The following is a 13,800-nucleotide window of genomic DNA, read 5'->3' as shown; positions in this document are numbered from 1 at the left end:
GTATCCCTCTCAGCAGCTGGGATGTTCTAAGGACCACTGCCAGTGGTTCTAGGGCCAGTGCAAACAGTAAGGGTGAGAGCGGGTATCCCTGCCTTGTCCCCCTAGCCAAGGCTATATCACGGGAGATATGTCCATTTGCCGCCACATGCGCCACCGGGTCAGTGTAGAGCAGTCGAATCCACGAGATAAATCTGGGGCCAAAGCCCATATGGTCCAAGACCGCAAAAGGTAGTGCCATTCCACCATGTCGAACGCCATCCTGGCATCCAACGACAGAATAGACGTTGATTCCGTCAGAGATAGGGCCCTCGCCAGTGCTCCGTGCAATCTACGGAGATTGTGCGCCGTACTCCTATGAGGCATGAATCCCGACTGATCCGGATGGATCAGTCGTGTAAGGTGAGGCATCAGTCTGGTAGCCAGCAGTTTTGCCAAGATTTTGGCATCTGCGTTGAGGAGGGAGATAGGGCGATAGGACGAGGTCTCATCTGGCGGCTTACCTGGTTTTGGGATTGCCACTATGGTGGCAACTCGCTGGTCAAGGGGCAGAATACCCTTTTCTAGGCTTTCGTTATACATATCTAACAACGGTGTGCTTATCTCTTCAGACATAGTTTTATACCATTCCACTGGGATCCCATTGGGGCCCACGGCTTTCCCCGAGTGCAATGCATGAATGGCTAATTGAATTTCTTCAGTCGACAGATCTGCGTCGAGCTCCCCCGTGTCTCCTGCGTCAGTGTCTGTGTCGGTATTCAGTGAAGTGCCTCCTGTGTTATGGTCACCTCAGGGGTGTATAAGTCTTGGAAATGCGCAGCCAGGGCTTCAACTATCACTGAAGGTCGTGTTTCCGCCTCCCCGTTAGAGCCTTTCAACTGCAGTATATGTTTGGCACCTCCCTTTTTTGTATCTAACCAGGCCAGGAGCTTGCTGGCCTTATCCCCAATATCATAGATTCTGTGTGCCGTCGATGTGATGTTTTCGACCGTCTTCCTACGAAGATGGTCTCCATAAAGTCGCTGGCAGAGCAGGAGTGTATGTAGTGTGTTTGCGGTTGGGTCTGTCATGTGTGCCAAATTCGCCTGCTCAAGTTCAAGTTCCAGTTTCGTCAGTTCCTCCCTCTGAGCGCGTTTATGTCCTGTTATAGACGCTATTGCCCGTCCTCTCAGGATCGTCTTGTAGGCCTCCCAAAGGACCGACGGGGATGTCACCGAGGTCGTATTTTCCGCAAAATAATATCGGGTAGCCTTTTTCAGGTCTTTACGTATGGTCGGTATCCTGAGGTAGCCGGGGAAGATTGGGTATATCCGTCTTCTAGCTATTTCGGGACAGGATAATGTCAATGTCAGCGGCGAGTGATCCGAGATGCCCCTAGGTCTAATTTGCACGTCGCTCACAGTGAGGAGACCCCCTCCCAAAGCGAGAAAGTAATCTATACGTGATAGACTGTCGTGAACTGCGGAATAGTATGTGTACTGTCTGTCATCGGGATGGAACTGTCTCCAAAGGTCCATCAGACCCTGTGCCATCAGGAAATCATTGAATCTAGAGGGACCCGGGTTCGGCGTGCGGATTGGAAATCTGTCTTGTATGTTGTGTACCACTGCATTAAAATCTCCTCCTAGTATAAGGTCTCCTTCTGGGAGTTCCAGTAGGAATTTCCCCAATTCTGGAAGGGCGACCGTGTGAAGCGCTGGCGGAATATATATTGATACTAGAGTCAGTGATTTCCCTTCCCACTGTCCATGCACTGCTGCGAAGCGGCCCTGGTCATCTATTTTAGTGGATTGCAGTATGAACCGGGACGACTTTTTCAGCAGTATACCCGTACGCCGTGACCCTGAAGAAAACTGAGTGCGCAACCATCTGGTACCCACGCCTATCCAGTGGGTACCAGCCGTACCCACCAGGTGTGTTTCTTGCAGTAAAACCACTGTGGGACCTAGCCTCCGGATGGCCTGCATAACCAGCCCCCGCTTAATCTTGTCACCCAAACCCCGCACATTCCAGGTCATCAGTTGTAAAGGTGGTATTGGCCCCCGCTCAGATCCCCCTTCTACCGGACCATCCCGAGTGTCATGCGCCATTATCACCCTGTAGTGTTGGAGCCATGCATTTCCTGAACTTACTCTGTCCTAACATTCGTACAGCTATCCATGTGTTATTGTATATGTACCACAGTAAACCTTTTCGAGTCAAACAGTGCAAACAGTTTGCTAACATCGATAACAAACCCCCACCCCCAACTCCCCCCCTCCCTGCCCTCCAGCTACACGGACATGAAACCACCCGCCTCCCCAACTAAGCGGAGTGCTCAACCCTTTCCCCATACAAATTATACTTGCTCGATGGGGCGAAGGACTCTCCGGAAACGGCAGCCCCTCTCACTCCCTCCAGGGACCCTTGGCCCGGTGTCCATTGGCAGTCCATTAGGCACATCCCTGGGTTTGTAAAATGTTCATAGTCACCGGCGGTCATTGTTCCTCGTTAGCTTCTTCGTCTATGCTATCTCTCAACTGCGAATGTTCTTCCGAGTCTTGCCTAGAGTCTAGGGAACTTCGATGCCCTCCTGTTCTTTGAGTCCTGTTAGTTCTATTGGAGCGGCGTGTTTGGGTAGCCGGCCTCCATCCGTCCAGCCAATCTCGGGCTATTTCAGGATTATCAAAAAACCAGGTTCTGTTATCCGCCACTACACGCAGCCTGGCAGGGAATAGCATTAAGTAAGGAATCTCAAGCTTTCGGACTTCTTTTTTCACATCCAGGAACGTCTTCCTACGGCGGGCCACCTCTGCCGTATAGTCTGGGAAAAAGGCAAGTGTGGAATTCTGGATCTTTACCGGTGGTGACACTCGCGCCGCCTGCAGGATGGCATCCCTGTCCCGAAAGTTGAACAGTCTGGCTAGAATCGGGCGCGGGGCCGCACCCGGCTTTGGATGACCTCCTGGGACCCGGTGCGCTCTCTCAACGGAGAAGAAGGCGGAGAGGCCCTTAGGTTGGAGCTCCTTCTGAATTAGTTCTTCCACATAGAGGTCCATCGCTCTAGTGCCTTCAGACTCCTGAACCCCTAGGATCCGCAAGTTATTCCTCCTAGAGCGCCCTTCCTGATCGTCCAGCCTCTCACGCAGCACCTTATTCCCCGCCGACATCTTCTCCATTGCTATTTGAAGCTCTGAGACATCCTCGACCAGCGACTTCGTAACCACCTCCATGGAGCTCACATTCTCAGACATTTTATGGAAGTCCGCCCTTATGAGAGTGATCTCGGTGGATATCGTGCCCACCGTCGCTTGGACTTGCGTCAGGGCTTTCATGACATCATCCAGCGTTGCTTTCTTCCCGTTCATGCCATCTGCCGCTTTGCCCGCCGGCATCTTGCCATCTGTTGGGGAAGATATGTTCTTATCACAGGCAAACTTATCAATTCTGGTCTGTGTAGTACCACCCTTTGTGCCTTTACCCGCCATAGTGGCCAGCTCCACGTCTGCTTACTCCCCAGGCCCTGTGCACTGTGTCGTTGATTTAGTTCAGTAGGTGCGTCTGATTGTCTTCACGCTGGTCTGAGGGATTGTCCAACGCACTCACACCTCAACACTGTCACTCACCACCGTGTGTACACCCGGCTAGGATATGTGCCACCCAGGCGTTGGTCTCTAGAGTACCACCATTCAAACCGAGGTGCCAGTCGTTGGTGATCTCATGTCCTCGAGATCTGGACGGCCGAACATATCTTGTTTGGTGACCAATGACGCTCCAGATGTCCACTGCGGGTGCGGGCCGGCAGGCCACACTGTCTGGGGCCTAAAACAGGTTCCTCAGCGCCGTTGAAAAGGGCGTCAGTGTTTCGTGTCCTCGCGCTACACCCTAAGTCTCAGTGGTCCGGCCCGGTGGGGAGCTGCGTCATCCGCATGGGAGTGATGCCTGCCTCTCGGCTGGACCTGCCTCGTAGTGCTCCCTCCGTCTGTACCTGGCCGTCCTTTATTCATGCGGGGGGTGCCGGGCTTCTGGGCACTCAGGTGCACTCTCTTGCAGCCGGATCACCGCCTAGTTCCAGCCCGGCACCTCTTGCCTCTGTAGCCTGCCGATGTGCAATAGCGGTTACCGCCGCTATACGAGCACCTCGCCCCGGGTCTGGCCGTAGCTCCGCTCCTTTTTATCTTTACGCGGCGTTTCTGCAGCAGTCAGATACCGCTGCTGTCTGCTACCGGCTAAGTGCGTCTTTGTGACTCGGGATGAGTCTGCTTGTCTCAAGATGGCGGCCCGCTTTTATTTGCCGTCGTCACCTCTGCATAAGTCAGCCCGCAGCCCGGCCTGGCATGCCGCTTGCGTCATGAGTGTTCTTCGCCGGGTCTATGTCGGGTGCCCCGCAGCGCTCCTCAGCGCAGTTCTGCCGATTCCTGCTCACCACCACTAGTCACTTCAGGGTCGGGCGCTTCCGGTGTGCTGCGCCCAGGCCCGCTGCACTTCCGGTCGGCTCCACCAACAGGAGAGACCCCGGTCCGAAGTTCCTCTGTAGGCCAGTCGTGCCGCCGGCGATAACTTTTCTTTACGGCGTCTGTTGCAGCCGAGCGGTAGTGTTCCAGGTACCGCCCGGTCCCGGGTGTCGGGTCTCCCCAGTAGAGACCTTGTCGTGGCCGGATAATTGTTCGGATGGTTGGAGAGGCTGCTCTATCCCCAGAGCTCGCCTTTTAGGCAGCCGCCATGCTCAGCCGCTAGCCACACCCCCCTGCCTTTTCTTATCCTGACAAGATGGTTAAGTACAGTGTGACAGATGGGTGGTTTTTATTTGCTCCAGATAGTGATGTTGCATTTGAATTTTTAACCTCAACAAAGCTGGTTAGAAAAGCTGGCAAAGATGTTAATTTTTTCAAGATTGGTTAGCTCGGGCATCCAGAATATAAGTGTGGGGAGGTCTTAGTTGATCTTTTAAGAGGTCTTTTACCGTTGTGAAAAGACATTCAAACCTTGTGCCTATTGAAACAATATACTGAGCAAGTGATTACAGCACAGCAATTTCATTATCAAGCTTATTCATTTGAAACTGTAACTGTATTCTTTGCCACACAGATTGCTCCTGTTTTTGGTTCCCTCCAGGTAAATGAAAGTAGCTGGAGAAGCTGTCATGGTCTGCCACAAATGCTGAAGGTAAAATGTCACCCTCTCTTGTTGAATTGTTCATTAAATTGTTTATCGCGTCCGAGATAAGAGGAGAGGTTTTCTGTTGTTGAATCAAGATAGTGAAGTAAGTTGTTCAGGGTCAAAGGAGAGCACCTTACTTGAAGTGGGGGGTGGGGAGGAAGGCAGAGTTATTTCCTGCGTTTGAATAGCCTTCTCATCTCTGTGGGAAAAGTATTGGGGTAATGTGTTTAGATCTTCTGGCACCAGACATCAGGCATGCAGCAGCTTTGAGGGCTGTTTTTAAGGGAGGCGGGTATGTTTTTTAGGATTTTTACCTTGAGGTGATACCTTAGTTAACTTTAGCGAGAAACAGCAATTGCATAACAGCTTTGAATTCATCTATTGAGCTAAGGGACATTATTCCTTGTAGTTCTTTGATTTGGTAAGGTCTTATTTAGCTAGCTAGCAGATGCATATTGAGAATGTTTTCGAGGGTGTAGCCTAAGGATTTAGAGTTTTACACGAAAGAAGTCCTGCAATTGAGCAGGTTTGTTTATCCAGCCCAGCTTAAACTAGGGTAATTTTTTCAGGTGAGCAATGAAGAGGAACTATCAACCTCGAGTAATATCTTGCCTGTATGGATACTACATCGCAATAGTGATGGAGTACACATACCGCTAAGACTGTGATCTGAACACCAAATTTAGATGTGGGTGAACCTTAGGTTTAATTATGGTGGTGACTACTCCGTTTCTGCCATGATTAAAACCCTTTGACGGTCCTTTGGAGTAATCTTTAGATGGGTGGCATTAGAGATCAGTTTTCACTGCCCATCAAAGCCAGGTAAGGGGTGATAAAAACTGGTAAATGCTTCCCTCTCCATGGGAGAGGACTCCCATGTCGAGAGGAGCATTTTCTTTTTTATTTTCTCCAGCTTCAGGATTTTTTTTTTGAAAATAAAAAATAAAACAGTGTGTTGCAGCGCTTCTTCATTTTGATGGAGCCCTGCACATCATTGACAGGATCCGCTGTTACAACGGTTCCTGCCAATGCTTTAAAAATGACTGCCAGCCAGTGTAGTCCCAGCCTGGTGGATACTAAACTCAAACGCCTAGGCACACATAAAAGAGAATCAAGTCCACATGAACACTGGTGTACATAGAAACAAAAGGTATATTTCCAGATGGACGGAACAGTCTTGAAATGATGTTGGTAGGAATTTCAATCTTTTAATTCATTGCCAAAAACAATGCATGTTGAACAAGCCAGTCGACACGTGTTTCGTTGCTTTAAGGAGAATTGCTCCGCGACTTCTTCAGGGCTGGGAATAGATACAAGGAATACAAGTATTACAGACACTGTCGTGTTTTACAATGGAAGAATTGGGCTTACAAACGAAGCCCTGACCAGTACTTATTGGAGTGACTGATGCACACGTGGAAACCCAACATGCCTGAGGTGAAACATGCAACAATACATGAATAAATTGTGGTCTGCCCGAAAGGTGAAGACACGTGTTAATTAAATAGGGTTGTTTACAGGGAATACGAGAATCTATTAATGAGAAATGAGATAATCTAAGTGGTGCACAATGAGGTTACCGAGCGGATAGCACATGAGAGACAGAGAATCTAAGGGGTCATAGTGTGGGAATGAAAAGATACCTGTTGAGCACAAATTTGGTCCTGGTAATCTGTGAGGAAAAGAAGTAAAAGAGCACATAGTGCGGAAAGGTAAAAAAGAAGATTTCGCAATCTAGTGTTTGGTGATAAAAGAGATTATGAGTGAAAATGGAGAAATAAAGGTAGAAAAGATTTTGAGTAGAAATGGAGAAATAAACATAACAATAAAAAAAGATGAGTTCGCATAGAGCGAAGAAAACACAAAAGACACAGGAGAGAAAAGATCCCATTGTGTCCAGAAAGACAGCCAGTGGTAGAAAGAAAAACCTTAAATCACTAAGAATCTCACCCCTCAGCCGTTGATAATTCCAAACCGGCCGGGCTGACGGAGGCAAAGTATAATGTTCTGGATCGTCTGATAAAAAGAAATGGGTTAAAGGAAAATGGGTTGTAACCCACATTCCAGGACTCACGAGCCACATAAAGTCAGTACACAGAATAGAATACGATCAGAGGCTAATTCCAGTGCTTACCAGAGTTAAATCAGTTTCAAAAGTGAACTGCAAAGGTCAATCGTGCTGAGTAACAGTGCTGTGAAAAGACATAATTCCGGATAAGGAACACGTGAACTGGTGGATACTATGTCCTCTGCCGGACCAACAGAGATTACTTAATTCGCCAACAATTAAATCAGCTTGCAAGTCTTCAGAGACATTCACTCTGATTTGATATTCAGAATAGGAAGACATTTAGGGTGTTAGCCACGTAGACAAAGTAATTTAGTGAGGCAAATTTCAAGCAGACCTGAGTGTCATCAGCAAAGAGTAGGAAAGAAATGCTAGAGAGACAAGGGCATATATTTTTTAACAATATTGCAACATTTATAGAGGTGGTTTATAGGAATTTTGATGTATGACTTGGATGTCCGGACCACAAATATGTGGTTTTTTGTATTTGGAATATTGATTTCTAAGGTTTTGTACAGATGGGTTTGCCGCCATAATCTTTTGCTATTGAGAATCTCTTCTATTCATGTAATTTTTTTGACAACCAGTGTGAGCATTTGTTGTTGTTCTATTTTTTTCATGTAAGTGGTACTTTACTGCCTGCTACTTTAGTCAGGGTTGAGTTATAATGGTTTATCATTTTGGTAGAATCAGGTTCCATTTCACGGTTAATTAACTTTGCAAAAATCGTAGGTGTCTTTGAAGCTTCTGACCCAAACTTTTGGTTTTCTTGTTTAACCCCAAAAATGGGTTATAGTGTAGGGAAGGCTGAAAGTAACTGGGAAATGGTCAGAACAGTCTACTAACGTTGGAACTCTGGTTTCAATGATGGCTTTTTTTATTATTTATTTTTTACAGATTATGAGGTTTCGTTTTGTGCCTTTTCTATGGGTGGGTAATGAGCAAATTGTTTTTTAGATTGTTGCATGTACAGCATTCTCCTGAACAGAACGGTGCTAGATAATTTAAAGTACAAACCCTGCTTCTACAAAGTTTTCAATGTAGGTTCATTTTACATTCTAAATAAAGCCCCGACTATATTAAATTGCTCGCCATCTGCCTAAACTAACCCAAAATATATTGGCATTGACTATATTGTTGGAACCTGAAAGGTAGTTGTACCCTACCAGTGGGCTAAGGCTACCAGAAACCCGATATATTTAAATGTCTGATGTTAAAACATTTCAAGACAATAATCTAACCCAATATAATTAAGTATATGATATATTATTTGCCCACACTAAATGCTATGCATTAGTCAGAAATCTCATTTTTTTTATCTTGCCAGAATTAATATTTCCCTGTTTTGCAAGAGCTAAATGATTTCCTATTTCCTAAACGATCTTCACTGCTAAACAGTTCAACTGCTAAAACACTAACCTTCTCCACTGTCCTATGCCACCACCCCCATGACACAAAAATCATGTATTTTTATCATAAATGTATGTTTGAACTGAATGTGATCTTGGATCACAGTTGTGAACTTTATTGTTTACTAAAAATAAATAAGATATAGCAAACACATAGAAATCCAGACCACCACTAACGTATATCATCTATAGTTCATATTGTACACTACAAAATGAGTTTCCCTCAAAATAGTTTTAAATACAGCCAACGTGATATACATGCATATATTCTTGAAACAAGTCACGAGATCTGATGCTACTGGGAAGCCATTTTCCATCAAATATCTAAAATACCTTTATGCCACCTCAACAGTTTGTTTGGGATGGAACCATAGAGCTTTCATACTTGTTACCAACTGCACAGATTTTAAAATTCATACTTTAAATGCACCAACTGAGGAAGTGGAAGCAACCAGAGATTGCTAGTTTATGAAGGATGTATTGATCTTTAGAAAGCGTGTTACAAAAAGAATATGACATTTCAACTTTATCAATTAGATGGATAATCTCCAATGTATATTCGGGTATGCAGAATATACACATTGCAAACATTTACAGTGCTCATCAATATGGTTAGAAACATGATGTCGTATAATTTATTGATAGTTTTTCCTGCAATGAGAATATTTTTACCATGAAATGCACCCTTTCTTTCACAGTCCAACATTGTCAGTTCCAAATGATTCAGGCCCCATTTATGTATAAGGTAGACACACAGGTGAGTATGGGAAGTGTGGAAAATACAGGTTAAGGTTGTGAATAATCAAAAGTTTAGTATTTTCCTTGCCAATACTGTGACACTCAACTGTGTGCACGTTGTATGAATGCATTACACAAAGTACTGCAAAGTATATACAACACAGTTACATTACTATTTTTGAGAATAGAGATCAAATTGCAAAAGGCTCTCTAAATCAGCCCCTCTCTGTTTGAGAATGAGATTTGCACTTATATGCAGGCCGCTGCTCCTAGTGTTATGTGCAGGTAGTGCTGTAACAGTAACTAGTGTGGATATTTATAAACCACTCAACTGAAAATGGCTGCCGTTTGACAAATACCAGCTGAGTATATAAAGGGCTGGGAAAATGGTATTGGGTGTGCAGGGTAATGCTCTAGTACACCGATAAGCCAGATCACAACAAAAGGAGTTTCTTTCTAAGAATTGGATAATAATAACAAAGATCTTCTAGTAACTAAACAATGTAGATATATTACTAAGGGTAAGGGGGTAAGGGAAGAACAAGCCAACCACCGACCAGCTATGTAGCGCGCGAGCAATGGGTTTTGCATTTTAAAAAACAATTTGCTATTGAACACGGTGATTGTGAATTATCCGAGGCCCTTTGAACAAACAAGTTGGTATCCCGGTACTGTATTTTACTAAACAGGAAGTAGAAGCTGCTCTTAATAGAGTACGAAGTGGCAGAGCTCCCGGGCTTGATTGTGTTCCTGCAGACCTGTTTTTGTATAATAAGGCGCTATGGGTAACATATATACAGACCCTAGTGAATGTCAATACAAAGGGTTCCCCAATCCCTGAGTCATGGAAAGGGGTGGAGATTTTACCAATTTTTAAAAAAGGGGATAGATCAGATCCTGGTAATTACAGGCCCATTAGTTTAAATGACTGTTTACAGAAAGCTTGTGTTAAGTCGAATCTAGGATTGGATCGAAGAGTTTAATATCCTCTCACCTCCACAGGCGGGGTTCCGCTCACATCAGAGTACAATAGACCAGGTTTTTAGATTTGTTTTAATTTATTGGCGTGTCGCGATCCTTAATGGCGGCAGATTATATGCCGCTTTTGTAGACTTAAAGTCGGCCTTCGACTTAGTCCCGAGAGCCAAGTTGTGGGATGTTTTAGCAGAACAGGGTATGCCTAGGCTGTGGGGTTTTAGGTTTAAACCTACAATAACTGATAAAACCCGACTGAAAGAAAAATAGCCCTCACCGGTGAAAACATATAAACACTGAAAAAGCACCTGGACAACCACAAATTAAATGCCATTCAAAGAAAGGAAAACGAGAGGAAAAAGAGAGTGAAAGTCCTTTTTTTTCTTCCTGAAGGGGTCAATACAATGTAACTTTGTTATACAAGTAGCAGTAAGAAAGACTGGCTAACATTATTCTGCTTGAGTTTTGTTCTTTAGGGATGCCACTAAAATATTGTTTCTTCTTCCTTTTACTTTTTCAGTTTTGTGGCCTTTGGTCTAAAGATGCAGGGTTTAGTTTCATGTTTTAGGTCTAGTTTAATTATTTTTTAAACTATAAAGAATCAGGAAATATCAAACTCATATTTGATATTTTGGCTACATTTGATTCTTTCACCGATAGGTAAAATGGCTGGTTTCATAAAAATCTTTCCTAATATGTGTCATCACATTTACCCACAGAGAATGGGTAAAAACCCTTAATACATCAGACCATAGTTTCTAGTGGGTCAGTATTGATAGTAGGTGAATTGCCAGCACCTCAGGCTTTAAACACTCAATGCAAGGTACAGTGACAAGTATATATATCACCAAGCATCTGGGATAGTGGTGAAAAACATGACACCAGACTTTTGGAAAACATGGAACACAGTGTCACTTGTAATGCTCTGCAAAAAAGGTTCTTTCCAAGTTCAACAAAGATTGGAGTGCTATTGTTTGTATTTGCAGTGATTCAGCTATGTATATAAAAAAGTTGTGTGATGACCTGTCAAAATTGATACCCGAGCTGAAGTGATTCCCTGTAGTAGATCCTTGCCACTTGTTAGATGGTATGCTGAAAGCATCTTTACAATCTTAAGAGTTAATGAGGGATGCTATTGACTTTTTAGTCCATTCTGGTGCACTGGTTTCTAATGCACAGGAACTAAAACACAACTATTTATCATTTTGTGCTTTATGTGGCATCAAAGAAAGAGTCATCCCAACTGTGTCCCTTAGATGATGGTTCTCAGCCCAATGGGATAAGAATGCTGAGAGGGCCTTTTCACAGAAGTTTACATGGGAAGGAAAGAACGAGCACACATGACCCAAAGACTCATTGAAGAAATATTGTATGGTGTACTACAATAAGATAAATTTGCAAAAATCTATTTGGACCTCGTATACACTATAAGTACACTGTCTATATACCATGTTCTTTCAGTGCAGAAAGCAAGCAATGATAAAAGCAAAACGTTCCATAAACACCGGAAAAACACTTTTTCTGTTGTTTTTAGTGGCACAAAAATGTGTAACCACTGATAACAACTGTTTTTTAAGATATTAAAAACACTGAAAAAACCCTACCAGAATTTATCAAAAATAGAAACTGAAAACGGGAAAGCATAGGTATGCCCTTGGACTTGCTGGCTTTTCTGATCAAACTTCATGAAGGAAACTTTGCCCAAGTCCGTTGGGGCATGCAAGGCCAAGTGACTGATAGATTCCAGATTGCACGAGGGGTTCGGCAGGGGTGTGTATTGGCACAGACTCTATTTTCTCTTTACATTAACAGGGTGATGAAGTATTCCGATAATCACCCTACTGATGCTCCAACCTTAAATGGAAGTAAAATACCCCTGTTAATGTTTGCCGACGACACCCTGCTACTCTCAAACACCCAGCAAGGCCTGCAGACGGCCATAGCAAGGTTTGAGTTATTTTGCAAGGACTTTGGTCTCATAATTACCGTAGACAAGACCAAGTTCATGGTCCTTCACAAACAAAAAACAGTAAAAGGGAGAGTTACCATGAACAAAGTTATACTTGAGCAGACACATGTTTTTACTTACCTTGGTATTACATTAAGTCGGAAACTTAATTGGAACCCACACTTGGACCTGTTGCTGCTAAAACACGCTCAATTGTCTGGTGCTCTGTTAAAAGAACAATGGTTATCCCACACAAAGCCGATTGCCCCCATTTTGAAAATTTATAATGCAAAAATTGCAGCTTCAGTATTATATGGGGCAGAATTATGGGGTTTTAGTAATCTATCTGCACTCTCGACCTAGCAAAATAAATTTATGAGGGCTATTACGGGCTTACCTCAATCTACTCCTCTAATAACGCTTTATTACAATCTGGGAAGCCAGTATCTAGAGGACGTGGCACGCTTTAGACCTGTGGCCTACTGGAGGAGGCTCTGCATTACCCCTGAGCTAACCCAGTATGCGCATGCCCTGCTGGAGGTTAGGGATGCAGATACTGTGGGCAAAATTTTATGGCTGAGGCAGGTAAAGTCAACACTGTGTGATTTGGGGCTTAATATACTGTGGCAAAATCCAATAAATGGTACTTTTCCATCTCAGAAAGAACTAAAGGGGCTATACTGGAACATGGTCACTACGAAACGTTTTTCGTCTTTGACGAGTTCTTCCCTGTCAAGGGACTTTTTAGAGACCAAACATGTACCCGTTTATGAAAAGTATTGGGACCTTATAACGGTTCCCTGTGATAGGAAATGGTCCCACCAATTTAGGATAGGCACCCTTCCTATTAAATCATTCACAGGTAAATGGGGTACAGGTTCCTGTATGGAGTGTCCGTTTTGCCCAACACAATCCGAATCCATTGCCAATGTTTTCTTCATTTGCCCAGTCTACAAGAACCTGAGGCATAAATGGTTAAAGCCCACTTGTCAGTTGATGGGGATTACTTCTGGCTCTGAAACGTTAAGGATTTTAAAAACAGATGGAAATGAACTAATTATAATCGCAAATGCCAAATTTTTACATGGCATGTGGATAATCCGTGCTCACAGACTGAGTAATTAACACTGTGAGTGATGCGATTGTGCTAATTGGTTTTATTTAAAACCTGGTTCATAGTATTGCGGCCGTCTTTTTTGATCTTACTGCTTTTTTAATGTATTTTATATTAAATTATTGTATTTTTGTATTTACGGAAGGAGTAACTTTGGATTATTTTTATGGGAATCTTGTATTTTGCACTTAAGGAATGAATTCTAATGATATTATGGATATTGTTTTAAAATGTAAATGTCTTTTATGATTATGTAATCGAATAAAGACTATTTGAATTGATATATTACTAAGTGCCTCAGTCTGCCGTTAGATTTACCACTGGCAAGTATAGTTCTGCTGCCAATAAAGTACGAATCATCCAGGAAGATACAGTACACACATTCCTTTCAAGAAGAATACATTCAGTCATC

At 43.8% G+C, this 13,800-nt stretch overlaps 1 protein-coding gene across 1 annotated transcript in view; it reads right to left on the bottom strand.

The window, feature by feature from the left end:
* The window catches only part of TRERF1 (transcriptional regulating factor 1), a 635,163-nt gene that overhangs the window by 104,192 nt on the left and 517,171 nt on the right, over positions 1-13,800 (bottom strand). The gene's annotated exons all lie outside the window — the stretch shown is intronic.

This window comes from Lissotriton vulgaris, chromosome 6 (genome assembly GCF_964263255.1).
Source record: "Lissotriton vulgaris chromosome 6, aLisVul1.2, whole genome shotgun sequence".
Lineage (NCBI taxonomy): Eukaryota > Metazoa > Chordata > Amphibia > Caudata > Salamandridae > Lissotriton > Lissotriton vulgaris.
This window is presented reverse-complemented; position numbering and strand designations above follow the sequence as displayed.